This window comes from Schistocerca americana, chromosome 11 (assembly GCF_021461395.2).
Source record: "Schistocerca americana isolate TAMUIC-IGC-003095 chromosome 11, iqSchAmer2.1, whole genome shotgun sequence".
Taxonomy (NCBI): Eukaryota; Metazoa; Arthropoda; class Insecta; order Orthoptera; family Acrididae; genus Schistocerca; species Schistocerca americana.
The window spans coordinates 174108368-174123453 of record NC_060129.1 but is presented as its reverse complement, the minus strand read 5'-3'; the positions used below and the strand labels follow the sequence as shown (position 1 = coordinate 174123453).

The 15086-nt window shown below is 44.5% G+C and overlaps 1 protein-coding gene across 1 annotated transcript in view; it reads left to right on the top strand.

Annotated features, from left to right (window-relative positions):
- LOC124553760 overlaps window positions 1-15086 on the top strand; it is a 91930-nt gene that overhangs the window by 44020 nt on the left and 32824 nt on the right. The gene's annotated exons all lie outside the window — the stretch shown is intronic.

Genomic DNA, 15086 nt, shown 5'->3' with positions numbered 1-15086 from the left:
AATGAAAAACTTTCCGTTCTTCAGCTGAAATAATGTTTTAAAAATAATTCAGGTTTGGGAAAGTTTTCGAATAATTGGTGGAATAACAAAAGAAAATGAAAGAGAAGAAAAAAAAAGTGCCGGAGGAGGAACCGAACCCGAGACTTCTGGCGTAAAAGTCCGAGTCTGAGCCCTAACCTTCTAGGCCAGACGGCTGCTCGGCAATGGACGAACATTTTATACTCATAAGGCACCTAAGAAACTTTGGATCGATTTTTCCAGGGATTTTCCGAGTAGTGCGTCCTAATATTTTGACCACGTGAGGTGTTAAAGGGGTCTCCTTTCACCAAACGAAATTTCGGACAAATCCCCGACCCCACGGTCGTGCCGTCTCCTTGTCAGCTGATTCGTGTGGAAAGGTTTCCGTCGTGGCTATGGCAGTACGACGGGGACTAACAGACTTTGAACGCGAAACGGTAGTTGGAGCTACACGCACAGGAGATTCGATTCCGGAAATCGTTAGGTAGTTCAATACTCAGAGATCCACAGGGTCGAGAGAATACCGAAGATCAAACATTACCCCTCACCACGGACAACGCAGTGGTCGACGGCCTTCACTTAACGCCCAAGAGCAGCGTCCTTTGCGTACAGTTGTCGGTGCTAACAGACAAGCAACACTGCCTGAAATAACCGCGGAAATCAATGTGGAATGTTAGGACAGTACGGCGAAATTTGGCGTTAATGGCCTATGGCTTTGCTAACAGCACAACATCGGCTGCAGCGCATCTCCTGGCCTGGTGAACATACCGGTTGTGAGACATAATTGGTAGGTAGAGAGCGCACAGGTAAAGTCGTGGATGGGGCCATAAAGAGTTACTGTAAGTTGCACAATCAAACACACAACTTTATTTTTCTAAGAACCACTTATTTACACATTGGCTTAAAAGATCGCAAGTAGCCGGCCGCGGTGGCCGTGCGGTTCCAGGCGCTCCAGTCCGGAGCCGCGCTGCTGCTACGGTCGCAGGTTCGAATCCTGCCTCGGGCATGGGTGTGTGTGATGTCCTTAGGTTAGTTAGGTTTAATTAGTTCTAAGTTCTAGGGGACTGATGACCACAGCAGTTGAATCCCATAGTGCTCAGAGCCATTGGAACCATTTTGATCGCAAGCAAACAATACGGCTCTAGGCCTAGTTAAAGAAAACTTGAGGTGTTTTCTGGGCTGAAGGCCAAAAACCACACAGCAACACACAAGAACGGTTGAAGTCCTGGCTTAGAAATCAAAAGCAATTAAAAATAGAAGGTAAAAAAATTAAAAAATGCAATGAAAACAATTAACGGCTGGAGGCGTCTGCTACATATCTGAAGGAAAACTGTAATTAAGGCACATTAATAAACAATGTTTTTTAGCACTAAAATTTCTTTTTAAGCAGTACAGTCGAAACGTAATCAACTTATTGCATGGCTGAAGGCCACAAAGAAATATGAAACAACGGCCGAAGGCCACAAACAAATATGAAACAACGGCTGAAGGCCTGAACAACAAGTGAGATAAATAATTTAGAATAAACCCCTTGCTTCTTACAAAAAAAAAATTCCTTTGGAGAATACAAATGGCTCAAGACCATATTAAGGGGTTCAAGCAAATCCTGAGCTGAAGGCCAGACATATGAAACGTCCCCTTTTTGAGGAATTATACAAGACTGTGCTTATCCTGACACACAATATTTTTAGCGCAACGCAATCTGACTTTCAAAAAATCCCTACAAAAGAATGGCCCTAACTAACATTAACCTATACCTTTCACAAATCACTTACCTCACAAAAATCTTCGTTACTGGAACTACTGCAATACAGCGAGCGCCACTACTGCCAGCTAAATAAAAGATTCAAACTACTGAAGGCACTAACTACTGATAGGCATAGTTAGCAAATGAAAGATTTTAATAGAGAACAAACAATGTATTTACCTTAAAAGTCATAATATATATATAGCAGTTCATGACAGTCTTACAAATTTCAAAACTCCGCCATCTCTCTCCCCACATCCACCACTGCTGGCGGCTCACCTCCAACTGCGCAACGCTACGCGCTGTTCACATCCAGCTGCCGCTGCCCAACACTACAATGGCAGACAACAATGCAAACCAGCCACAGACTTCACACAGCACAGCCAGTGATTTTCATACAGAGCGCTGCATTACGTTGCCAATAAGAAAACATAAACAGCCTACTTACACATAACACATGGAACAAGTAATGGGTTAGGACCTTGATTACAAACAATTTCAGATAGATCAATTTCTGTGAATAAAAAAAGAAATTCTAAAACAATCAATGCTCAAAATTTTAATTTAACACAGCTGAAGGCCTTTATGTAAAATTTAAAAAAACTGAATTAATACACGGCTAAAGGACTCGCACAATACTTCAACTAAAATGAAAATCACAATTTAAAACAAACAGAACAAGTGGTGCTCAGAAGTCACCCAAGGTCCAAAATGGTTCAAATGGCTCTGAGCACCGTGGGACTTAACAGCTGGGGTCATCTGACTGAAGCGCCTAGGACCGCTCGGCCACAGCGGCCAGCAGAGTTCCAAGGGTCGGCCTGGGAAGGTAGCTCAAATGTGAGGTGACGAGAGACAGGCAGCCAAAAGTTGATGTTAGGTAATCGGGTGGTAACCCAAACTAGGGACGGCCCAAGGACCGACCAAAAGTTTAACCAATTTCCTTCCGTTCGACCAACGGCACGATGATGGAGAATATTGGCCGAGGTCAAGGATATGAACAGCACTACGCCTCCAGAAATTGGCATCTAAAAACAGCCATGGGAACAATGACCACTCTAAGCAAATATGAACCAAACAAAGGCTGTCGAACCACTCGCTGTGCCGGACTGCATCAACATGACGAGGAAAGACTGTGTGATATTTCTATTTGTGTCACTTTTGTCAATGAAAGTAAGCATAGGGCGCTTAAATAATTTTGATTATGGTTCAAATGGCTCTGAGCACTATCGGAATTAACAACTGAAGTCATCAGTCCCCTAGAACTTAGAACTACTTAAACCTAACTGACCTAAGGACATCACACAACACCCAGTCATCACGAGGCAGAGAAAATCCACGACCCCGCCGGGAATCGAACCCGGGAACCCGGGCGCGGGAAGCGAGAACGCTACCGCACGACCACGAGCTGCGGACGATTTTGATTATGATAGTTTTGAAGAAACATTTCAGAAAATTTTCCTTTCTGTCAGTTTTAATGAATAAACTGAAATGTTCCGCTTCTGTGCCTTTTGTTATAAAAAGTTCATTCTTTTCTTATTTAGCATTGTTAGCTCTTCCAAAGAAACGGGACACCCTTGATTACGAAAGTAAGTCAATTATTATCCGTAATTTGGTTATATTTTTGTATATTTTGGTAGGACTGGCCTTTTACGTTGATGACGCATGCTTTGTTTATTTGTTGTTATATCTTTGCAATTTTAAAGCTGCTAGGTTAGTTTAGTTATCGCTGCCGTGGTGTTAATGATGGCCGCTCCGCTGTCTATTTGCACCAAAGAAGAGCAACGTTCAGCGATCCGTTTTCTGCGATCGGAAGGCGTATCAGGGGCCGAAATTCATCGAAGACTTTCGGTACAGTACGGGAACAATGTTTTGCCACAACGGAGTGTCTGGAAATGGACTGAAACATTCCGAAATGGTCGCACAAGTGTTACGCACGATGAAGGAGACGGACGACAGTTTACCGCCACAAATGAAGAAACCATTGAGCGTTCACGTCAAAAATGATTCTCTTAGACAGACGATTAACTACTGACGAAGTGGCACATCGTCTGCAAATTAGTCACGGTTCTGCCTACGAAATCATCCACAACAGACTTGGGTTTCATAAAGTTTGTGCAAGATGAGTCCCAAAAAAACTCACACAGTTGCATAAACAAATGCGCTTGGAAATCTGCAAGAAAACATTTGGATCGTTATGGTGACGAAGGGGGACAACTTCTTAGATAGGATCATTACCGATGACGAAACATGGATCCATCATTACGAGCCGGAGAGTAAACTGCAGAGTCTGGAATGGAAACCAAATTCGCCGTGCGAGAAAAAGTTCAAGACCAAGCCGTCCGCAGGAAAACTGATGCTTACGGTGTTTTGGGGCGCACAAGGTCCAGTACTGGAACATTGTGGGTAAAGGGCCATATCAATGAACAGTGTACGTTACGGTGAGATGCTTACTGCCAGGCTAAAGCCTGCAGTTCGAAGCAAACGGCGAGGATTGCTGTCAAAAGGTGTTGTGTTGTTGCACGACAATGCTCGTCCACATACTGCTGCCAACACTGCCGAAACACTCCAGCAACTCAAGTTTGAAGTGCTGCATCATCCTCCATATAGTTCCGATCTTGCCCCCTTCTGAGTATCGCTTGTTTGGTCCACTCAAACAGGCATTAAGGGGCCGTCGATTTGCCTCGGACGAAACAGTGAAAGAAGCGGTGCATTCCTGGCTCGCAGCTCAACAGAGAACCTTCTTTTATGAGGGCATCAGGAAGCTTGTACAACGATGGACCAAGTGCGTCGAAATGCAAGGAGACTATATCGAAAAACGATGTTCTTGTGAGTTTCCGATTTGATTACAATAAAATTTCATAACTACTTTGCGGATAATAATTGACTTACCCTCGTATATTGTGAATTGTATTATTTGGGACGATTTATTGTTGTTATGAGTTGTTTCGCTATAGAATAATTATTTTCTAACTTTCTCAGTTGTGGAAGTTTTGAAGAAGTGGATTATAATATTTTGAGTTGTGTCATTTTTCAAGAATGTACGCATCGTTTTCTGTTCCCTTTTCATGCAGAATAATGGTGCTGTAATTAGTGTGTTCGCCTGTCATATTGTAGGATAATACGGAGCATGGACATTATGCTGATCTAAATAGAAGCCCATGAAACAAATCCAAGGGTCAAGGAAGCAAAGGAAGAACATACTGAAATACCTTATGAATTAAATTGTCATCATCTCTAATGAATTCCTATAATGAAATAGGATCAGTTGTTGATGCTACCAGTTCCGATGTGGATAGAAGTGACGTTTTACTGTTGTATGCAGATCAAAAAGAAGATTGTTTAAAATTTATTCTAATCCATTTTCTCTGTCTGAAAACAAGAAAAAACGGAATTCAACATCTCGAAACAATATCATTCCAAATTATTACTACTACTTATTATAAAGGCGTTCCCGGTATTAGCTGAATATTTGATCTGTTGGTTATGATTCCATCATTCTAGTGTGTGATAACTGTTAGACTTGCATAATGCTAAATGATACTACGAGGGTTGACTGAAAAGTAATGCCTCCACCTTCGTAACTCTTCAACAGCTGGCAGCATTGATATGCGGCAGGTACTGACTTGTTTCATAGCCTCTTCTCTACAGCTCCAGTTGGCGGGAAGCCTTAGCATTGAACGGTTGTGTCGTTACAGTGTAAGGAAAGGAATCCTGCGTAGACGGTCGCTCAATGCAATTTAAGCAACGTGCAGTCACTGAATTCTTGACAGCAGAAGGTGTCACCCCAAAGGAGATTCATCAGAGATTGAAAGCAGTTTATGGTGATTGTGTTGATGTGAGTACTCTGCGTCTTCATTCTCTTAACGCTAGAGGAGTTCCTGGCATATTTCAAGTCTGTGTGCTTTCATTTCAGGAGTCAGCATCCGGGGTACCCACCGTGCACATATCTTCCGATAGCCAAGCAAAGCAATAATGTTACCCACACGTTCTTGTGAAATGCCGATTGTGCTCCATAAACTGCTTTCATTCGCTGATGAATCTCCTTTGGTGTGACACTTTCTCCTGTCAAGAAATCAATGACTGCGCGTTGCTTAAATCGCATTGACCGACCATCTCAGCAAGATTCCATACTATACACTGTAACAACAGAACCTTTCAATGGCCAACTGGAGCTGTAGAGAAGAGGCTACGGAACAAGCCAGTACCAGCCGCATACCAATGCTGCCAACTGCTGAACAGTTACGAAGGTGGAGGCATTCCTGCTCAGTCAACGGTCGTATCATTTGACTTATGCATTCGAGCCCATGAAAGATTGTGTTAAATATGTCTTCGCAGCAATGGATACCAAAAACTTATTAGTCAAAATCTGTTCTACACAATTTGCGAATAATTAGAAATAAAGCATTATTAATAAGCACAAATGGATCATAAAAAGATGCATATGTATAAGTTTTATTCTCAAAAACTGCCAGAACTCTAAATAATCAACAACTGTATGTTTGATAACGATACTAAACGTGACATAACTGAACTGCTAGAAACTACTAAAACATCATTTGTCTTGGTGTTGTGACCATTCTGTTTAGTGCTGATACATTTGTTTGTCTTAATAATATTTCGCTATTGCCAAATAATACGTTGGTTTACGGAAAACCTGACATTTTGAGTGGTGTCACTTTTGTAGCAAAAATGGTTCAAATGGCTCTGAGCACTATGGGACTTAACATCTGAGGTCACCAGTCGCCTAGAAGTTAGAACTAATTAAACCTAACTAACCTAAGGACATCACACACTGCCCGAGGCAGGATTCGAACCTGCGACCGTAGCGGTCGCGAATCCCAGACTGAAACGCCTAGAACCGCTCGGCCACAGCGGCCGGCTTTTTAGCAAGAGTGTGATATGTCGTTCATTGTGCATCACGGCCTTTGGAGTTGTTTCTTCGAGCATCCTATTTTCCGCAGAGTACATATAAACAGACTCTGGCCTAAATCCGCACAACTGAGGTTCGGCATTGCTGTCTCTCGTATCTCAAGCTCAAATCATAGAGAACTGCAGCCATTACCAAGACTCTTAGATGTTTTCCATGGCGGCTCTCTCTTTTCGCTGCTTTTATCAATTAGCATACACATTCTAAGAAAAATGCGACGCACAAGGAAGAAATTATCCGAACGGAACGGAAATTCGTAGCAATGATGTACAAGTAGAGACAAAAAACGACTACATACTTTCAGAAAAATTGGATGATTTATTCGAGAGAAACAACTTCACAGATCGGGCAAATCGATAATACATTGGTGTACATCTGATGCTGACGCAAGTAGTTATTCCGCTTGACGTAGATTGACAGAGTCGTTTGATGTCCTCCTGGGGGTTACTGCGCCAAATTCTGTCCAATTGGCGCTTTGGATCGTCAGAATTCCGTGTTGGTTGGAGGGCCGCGCCCGTAAAGCTCCAAACGTTCTCAATTGGGCGGAGATCCGGCGCCCTTGCTGGCCAAGGTAGGAGTTGGAAAGCACGAACATATGTAGTAGAAATTCTCACCAAGTTCTGGCGGCCATTATCTTGCTGAAATGTAAGACCAGGATGGCTTGCCAAGAAGGGCACCAAAGCGCTGCGTAGAATATCGTCGACGTACCGATGTGCTGTAAGGGTACCACGGATGACATGATTCTACACTCATGTTCATAAATTAAGGATAATACTGATAGATGGTGAAACAACGTTCTGGTGGGCGGTTTGGGCTTTAAATCACCTCGGCGTACGACCGTGCGGTGCATTTGACCTGCGGTCGTCGCACGGTGGCGCTGGCAGCAGTCCACATAAGCAGAGGTGTGTTGGTGCATGTCAGAGTACGGTGCAGCGAGTAAGTGTGCAGACGTTTTCCGACGTGCTAATGGTGACTTTGTGTTGAAAACGGCTCAAAGAACACATATTGATGACGTTATGAGGGGTAGAATACTAGGGCGAATGGGGGCTGGAGAAACACAGCAGGTCGTAGCTCGGGCTCTCCATGTGCCACAAAGTGTGATCTCAAGATTATGGCAACGATTCCAGCAGACAGGAAACGTGTCCAGGCGCTACAGTACGGGACGTCCACAGTGTACAGCACCACAAGAAGACCGACATCTCACCATCAGTGCCCGCAGACGGCCACGGAGTACTGCAGGTAGCCTCGCTCGGGACCTTACCACACCCACTGGAACAGTTGTCTCCAGACACACAGTCTACAGACGACTGAACAGACACGGTTTATTCGCCCGGAGACCTGCGGGGTGCATTCCACTGACCGCTGGTCACAGGAGAGCCCGTAAAGCCTGGTGTCAAGAACACAGTACATGGTCATTGGAACAGTGGTCCCAGGTTATGTTCATGGACGAGTCCGGTATAGTCTGAACAGTGATTCTCGCCGGGAACCAGATGCCAACCCCTTAATGTCCTTGAAAGGGACCTGTACGGAGGTCGTGGTTTGATTGTGGAGCGGTGGGATTATGATTGGTGCACGTACACCCCTGCATGTCTTTGACAGAGGAACTGTAACAGGTCAGGTGTATAGGGACGTCATTTTGCACCAGTATGTCCGCCTTTTCAGGGGTGCAGTGGGCCCCACCTTCCTCCTGATGGATGATAACGCACGGCCCCACCGAGCTGCCATCGTGGAGGAGCACCTTGAAACAGAAGAAATCAGGCGAATGGAGTAGCCTGCCTTTTCTCCAGACCTAAACCCCATCGAGCACGCCTGGAATGCTCTCGGTCGACGTATGGCTGCACGTCTTCAAACCCCTACGCCACTTCAGGAGCTCCGACAGGCACTGGTGCAAGAATGGGAGGCTATACCCCAGCAGCTGCTGGACCACCTGATCCAGAGTATGCCAACCCGTTGTGCGGCCTGTGTACGTGTGCATGGTGTTCATACCCCATACTGATGTCAGGGTACATTTGCAGGAAACAGTGGCGCTTGGTAGCACATGCGTTTTTCGGGTCGGTTTTCTCAACTTACCACCAATACTGTGGACCTACAGATGCGTGTCGTGTGTGTTCCCTATGCGCCTCTGCTATTAGCGCCAGTTTTGTGTAGTGCCACGTTGTGTGGCATCACATTCTGCAGTTGTGCTTAGTTTATGAGCATGAATGTAGTTCAGAAGCTGTGGATTGAAATTGCAGGTTTATTGGAAACAACAAGCAGGCAAAATCTTTTTCGGAAATTTTAGGTGTAAATTATAACCTTAAAAAACAGCTTGTTCAAGTGAGAAGGATGGCGTATCTAACGCTTAAAAGTTACTCTTTTTGCTCTTTTCTGGGTTCTCGTATGCAGACATTCGCTGACTACAGAATATTATTACTACTTGCTAGCGTTTTTATGCCAGTAGGGTAGCGATTCTGTTATATGAGGTGATTTGAAAATGTGGTGTTATGTGTGTCCACTTTTTAGTGCTTTACGTGTTCTAAATCTGAACTTTATGTTCCACGCGTATGCTAAATGACAGTCATTGAAGGTTAATTAACGTATGACTGCACAACTTCAATAAATTCAGCAAAACATAGCGTTTGTAATCTTGCTTTTCAGGGTCATCACTTATCTTCTTGAGTATGTAAAGCCGAAGACTCAACAGTGGAACACTTTCGCATAACGAAAGCTAATTTCGAGTACTTGTAGAGGCGTTATTCTAGCTCGGTTAAAAAAACCGACACTTACATTAAAGATGCAGTTCTGGCACAAATAAAAGTAGACGGGACACTAGACATCTGGCGATTACATCTTTCCACTACTGAAGCCTATATCAAAGTACTGAAAATCACAATTCCGAAGTTTTTGTTTGATATGTTGGATGTGTGGTGTCACCGTCAGACATAACATTTGCTGGGTGGTAGCCTTTAAATCGGCCGCGGTCCGTTAGTATACGTCGGACCCGCGTGTCGCCACTGTCAGTGATTGCAGACCGAACACCGCCACACGGCAGGTCTAGAGAGACTTCCTAGCACTCGCCCCAGTTGTACAGCCGACTTTGCTAGCGATGGTTCACTGACAAAATACGCTCTCATTTGCCGAGACGATAGTTAGCATAGCCTTCAGCTACGTCATTTGCTACGACCTAGCAAGGCGCCATTACCAGTTACTATTGATGCTGTAAAACATGTACAGTCAAGAGCGATGTTCACCATTTATGGATTAAAGTTAAGTATTCCACAGCTACGTCCTTTTTTGCTAGTCTCATTTCCTTGACCTGTTCCAGACCTCACGCCAGCCTGCGTGAGCTAAAACGCGTGCCTTTTGGCTTCCTCTCATAACTGGTCTTGGCTCTCCTGCCAACCCACAACAGGATGCTTTTTATGATGCTCTGACGACTAAGTTAAACTCTAATATCTTCATTCTTGCACACGAAATACTACGAAATTTTAAAATCTTCACTATGTGATCAAAAGTATCCCGACACCTGGCTGAAAATGACTAGCAAGTTCATGGCGCTCTCCATCGGTAATGCTGGAATTCAATATTGTGTTGGCCCATCCTTAGCCCTGATGACAGCTTCCACTCTCGCAGGCATACGTTCAGTCAGGTACTGGAAAGTTTCTTGGGGAATGGCAGCCCATTCTTCACGGAGTGCTGCACTGAGGAGAGGTATCGATGTTGGTTGGTGTGGCCTGGCACGAAATCGGCGTTCCAAAACAACCCGATGTTGTTCTATAGGATACAGGCCAGGACTATGTGCAGGCCAGTCCATTGCAGGGATGTTATCGTCGTGTAACCACTCCGCCACAGGCCGTGCATTATGAACAGGTGCTCGATCGTGTTGAAAAATGCAGTCGCCTTCCCTGAATTGCTCTTCGACAGTGGGAAGCTAGAAGGTGCTTAAAACATCAATGTAGATCTGTGCTGTGATAGTGCCACGCAAAACAACAAGGGGTGCAAGCCCCCTCCGCGAAAAACACGACCACACTATAACACCATCACCTCCAAATTTTGCTGTTGGCACTACACACGCTGGCAGATGACGTTCACCAGGCATCCGCCATACCCACACCCTGCCATCGGATCGCCACATTGTGTACCGTGATTCGTCACTCCACACAACGTTTTTCCACTGTTCAATCGTCCAATATTTACTCTCCTTACACAAAGCGAGGCGTCGTTTGGCATTTACCGGCGTGATGTGTGGCTTATGAGCAGCCGCTCGACCATGAAATCCAAGTTTCTCACCTCCCGCTTATCTGTCGTAGTACTTGCAGTGGATCCCAATGGAGTTTGGAATTCCTGTGTGACGGTCTGGATAGATGTCTGCCTATTACACATTACGACCCTCTTCAACTGCCGGCGGTCTCTGTCAGTCAACAGACGAGGTCGTCCTGTACGCTTTTGTGCTGTACGTGTCCCTTCACGTTTCCACTCCGCTGTCACATCGGAAACAGTGGACCTAGGGATGCTTAGGAGTGTGGAGATCTTGGGTACAGACGAATGACACAAGTGACACGCAATCACCTGACCACGTTCGAAGTCCGTGAGTTCCGCGGAGCGCCCCATTCTGCTCTCTCACGATGTCTGATGACTACTGAGGTCGCTGATATGGAGTACCTGGCAGTAGGTGGCAGCACAATGCACTTAATATGAAAAACGTATGTTTTTGAGGGTGTCCGGATACTTATGATCACATAATGTACTTTATACCGAATTCTGAAGCTGTGCTTTGTGCAAGTACGCTAAACAGACGGTGTGGTATAGATGATTTCCTTCATTAAACGCTACACTCAGTCTGAAATAATACTGCCAACACAAACCTTGTTACTTTCTTTCTCAAATCCACTAAGCAAGTGCTTGAAGGGCATTGAAGTTTCCAGTACTAGAATCTGATTATCGAAATATTCTGCCAGTATTGCATTAATTTTCACCAGTAATGGGAAATCACATATCTATTTTTCATTAATTAAATAATACTTGCTTTCTCGCACTCAAATTTTATGCATCATATGGTAACAGAAACAACATGTACTTTCACCACGTAACCATTACGGCCTCATAACCTCACTGGCAAAACCTTCATAAACCGAAGTCGCACATCCCACCACAGTAGCGTAATAAACCGTACTCGGAGCTCGTCTGAGAGAGATCATTAATGCGATGTATCACCTAAACTACATATTTTCGTAATACATTCTTATAAGTATGGAATGCACCAAGAACGGCATGTTCGATTCAAAGGTCGCTGGTATTTAAAGCAGCGCCACGCGGAAGAACCGGGCAGTTCCCATTTGAATAGCGAACTCATAAAACGATTCCAGATTGAGATTTTCACTCTGCAGCGGGGTGTGCGCTGATATGAAACTTCCTGACAGATTAAAGCTGTGTGCCGGACCGAGACTCAAACTCGGGACCTTTGCGTTTCGCGGGCAAGTGCTCTACCAACTGAGCTACCCAAGCACGACTCACGACCCGTCCTCACAGCTTCAATTCAGCCAGTACCTCGCCTCCTACCTTGCAAACTTTACAGAAGCTCTCCCGCGAACCTAGCAGAACTAGCACTCCTTGAAGAAAGGATATTGCGGAGACATGGCTTAGCCACAGCCTGGAGGATGTTTCCAGAATGAGATTTTAACTCTGCAGCGGAGTGTGCGCTGATATGAAACTTCCTGACAGATTAAAACTGCGTGCCGGACCGAGACTCGAACTCTGGACCTTTGCCATTCGCGGACAAGTTCTCTACCAAGTAAAGGTCCCGAGTTCGAGTCTCGGTCCGGCACACAGTTTTAATCTGTCAGGAAGCTTCATAAAACGATTCTTTCTACACGTCATACGAACAACGAGTGCAAGTTAGTAAATTTTGAAGTGTTTACTGTAGGTATAAAATGGCGTGAAGTCTATGGTGACATGTGCTTCTATGACTAAAGCGTTGTTGTCTAATGTTTACCGCCTAATAAACTTATCATAGCTTACGAAAATGCCTAAGGATGGAAAGAGGAAGTATCACTTTTTGGATGATTACCGAAGAGAGTGTTGTTGTTGTGGTTTTTTATCAAGAGAGGAGATAATTATCAGGAAGCGTCGTGTGACATTTCTAGCTGTTTCACCACAGTAACTCACGGAGGTAAGGCAGATGTGAGGCATCACATTTCTACGAAGAATCGAACAAAGAGATTCGCGGTATCATCGACATTAAAGCCTGTTTCTACACACATGATTGCGCAAGATACCAAGGAAGAATTGCTCGTTGCTGATGCAGAACTAACAACAGCGTATAAAGTTGGCAAGCATTATCAATCCTTCAGTTCTCTTGACTGCGCCATGAAACTGAATGTCGCAGTGTATGCTGACTCCAAGGTCGCCACAAAGCAGTCTACAGCCAACACGAAAGAAAGATACAGCGATAATTTGCACAACGAAATTCTGTCTCGAAATCTGGCAGAAAACCCAAAGAGATTCTTCGTATATCCGTAATTGAAATGGACGATTTGGGACGTCAGCTAGTACAATATACAGGGTGAGTCACCTAACATTACGCCCGCAGCTCGTGGTCGTGCGGTAGCGTTCTCGCTTCCCACGCCCGGGTTCCCGGGTTCGATTCCCGGCGGGGTCAGGGATTTTCTCTGCCTCGTGATGACTGGGTGTTGTGTGATGTCCTTAGGTTAGTTAGGTTTAAGTAGTTCTAAGTTCTAGGGGACTGATGACCATAGATGTTAAGTCCCATAGTGCTCAGAGCAATTTGAACCTAACATTACCGCTGGATATATTTCGTAAACCACATCAAATACTGACGAATTGATTCCACAGACCGAACGTGAGGAGAGGGGCTAGTGTAATTGGTTAATACAAACCATACAAAAATGCACGGAAGTGTGTTTTTTAACACAAACCTACGTTTTTTAAAATGGAACCCCGTTAGTTTTGTTAGCACATCTGAACATATAAACAAATACGTAATCAGTGCCGTTTGTTGCATTGTAAAATGTTAATTAATCCGGAGATATTGTAACCTAAAGTTGACGCTTGAGTACCACTCCTCCGCTGTTCGATCGTGTGTATCGGAGAGCACCTAATTACGCAGGGATCCAAAGGGAACGGTGATGGACCTTAGGTACAGAAGAGACTGGAACAGCACATGACGTCCACATGCTAACACCTTTTTATTGGTCTTTTTCACTGACGCATATGTACATTACCATGAGGGGTGAGGTACACGTACACACGTGGTTTCCGTTTTCAATTACGGAGAGGAATAGAGTGTGTCCCGACATGTCAGGCCAATAGATGTTCAGTGTGGTGGCCATCATTTGCTGCACACAATTGCAATCTCTGGCGTAATGAATGTCGTACACGCCGCAGTACACCTGGTGTAACGTCGCCGCAGGCTGCCACAGTACGTTGTTTCATATCCTCTGGGCTTGTAGGCACATCACGGTACACATTCTCCTTTAACGTACCCCGCAGAAAGAAGTCCAGAGGTGTAAGATCAGGAGAACGGGCTGGCCCCATATGGTTTGTATTAAACAATTACACTAGCCCCTCTCCTCACGTTCGATCTGTGGAATCGATTCGTCAGTATTTGATATGGTTTACGAAATATATCCAGCGGTAACGTTAGGTGACTCACCCTGTATGTTAAAAAATGACGAAATTCCTCCAGCTGTATTAAGGTGTTGGTTTTATTGGCGACTAGTTTCGATGTTGTTACAACATCATCTTCAGGTCCATACTTGTTGACAGCAACCGTATGTGTGTAACACTAGTAGTCAGTGGTGAGATAGGCGTGTTCCATGAGGAAGGCAGGTAGTAACTGATACGGTTGCTGTCAACAAGTATGGACCTGAAGATGATGATGTAACAACATCGAAACTAGTCGCCAATAAAACCAACACCTTAATACAGCTGGAGGAATTTCGTCATTTTTTAACAAGGAGATTACGGCCACACACAAAGCACACCAGCGGCAAGGCGCAATCAATACCTTCACTGCGCGATAACAACGATGAAGTCACTGATGACAGTGCCACTAAACCAGAGTTATTAAACACAGTTTTCCGAAACTCCTTTGGCAAAGAAGACGAAGTAAATATTCCTGAATTCCAATCAAGAAACATAGAAATAGATATCCTCGAAGTAACAAAGCAGCTTATATTACTTAATAAAGGCAAGGCCTCCGGTCCAGATTGTATACCAGTCAGGTTCCTCTCAGAGTATGCTGATAAAATAGCTCCATATTTAGCAATTATATCCAACCACTCGCTCACAGAAAGATCCGCACCTAAAGACTGGAAAATTGCTCAAGTCACACCAATACCCAAAAAGGTAAATAGGACTAATCCGCTGAATTACAGGCCTACATCACTAACGTCG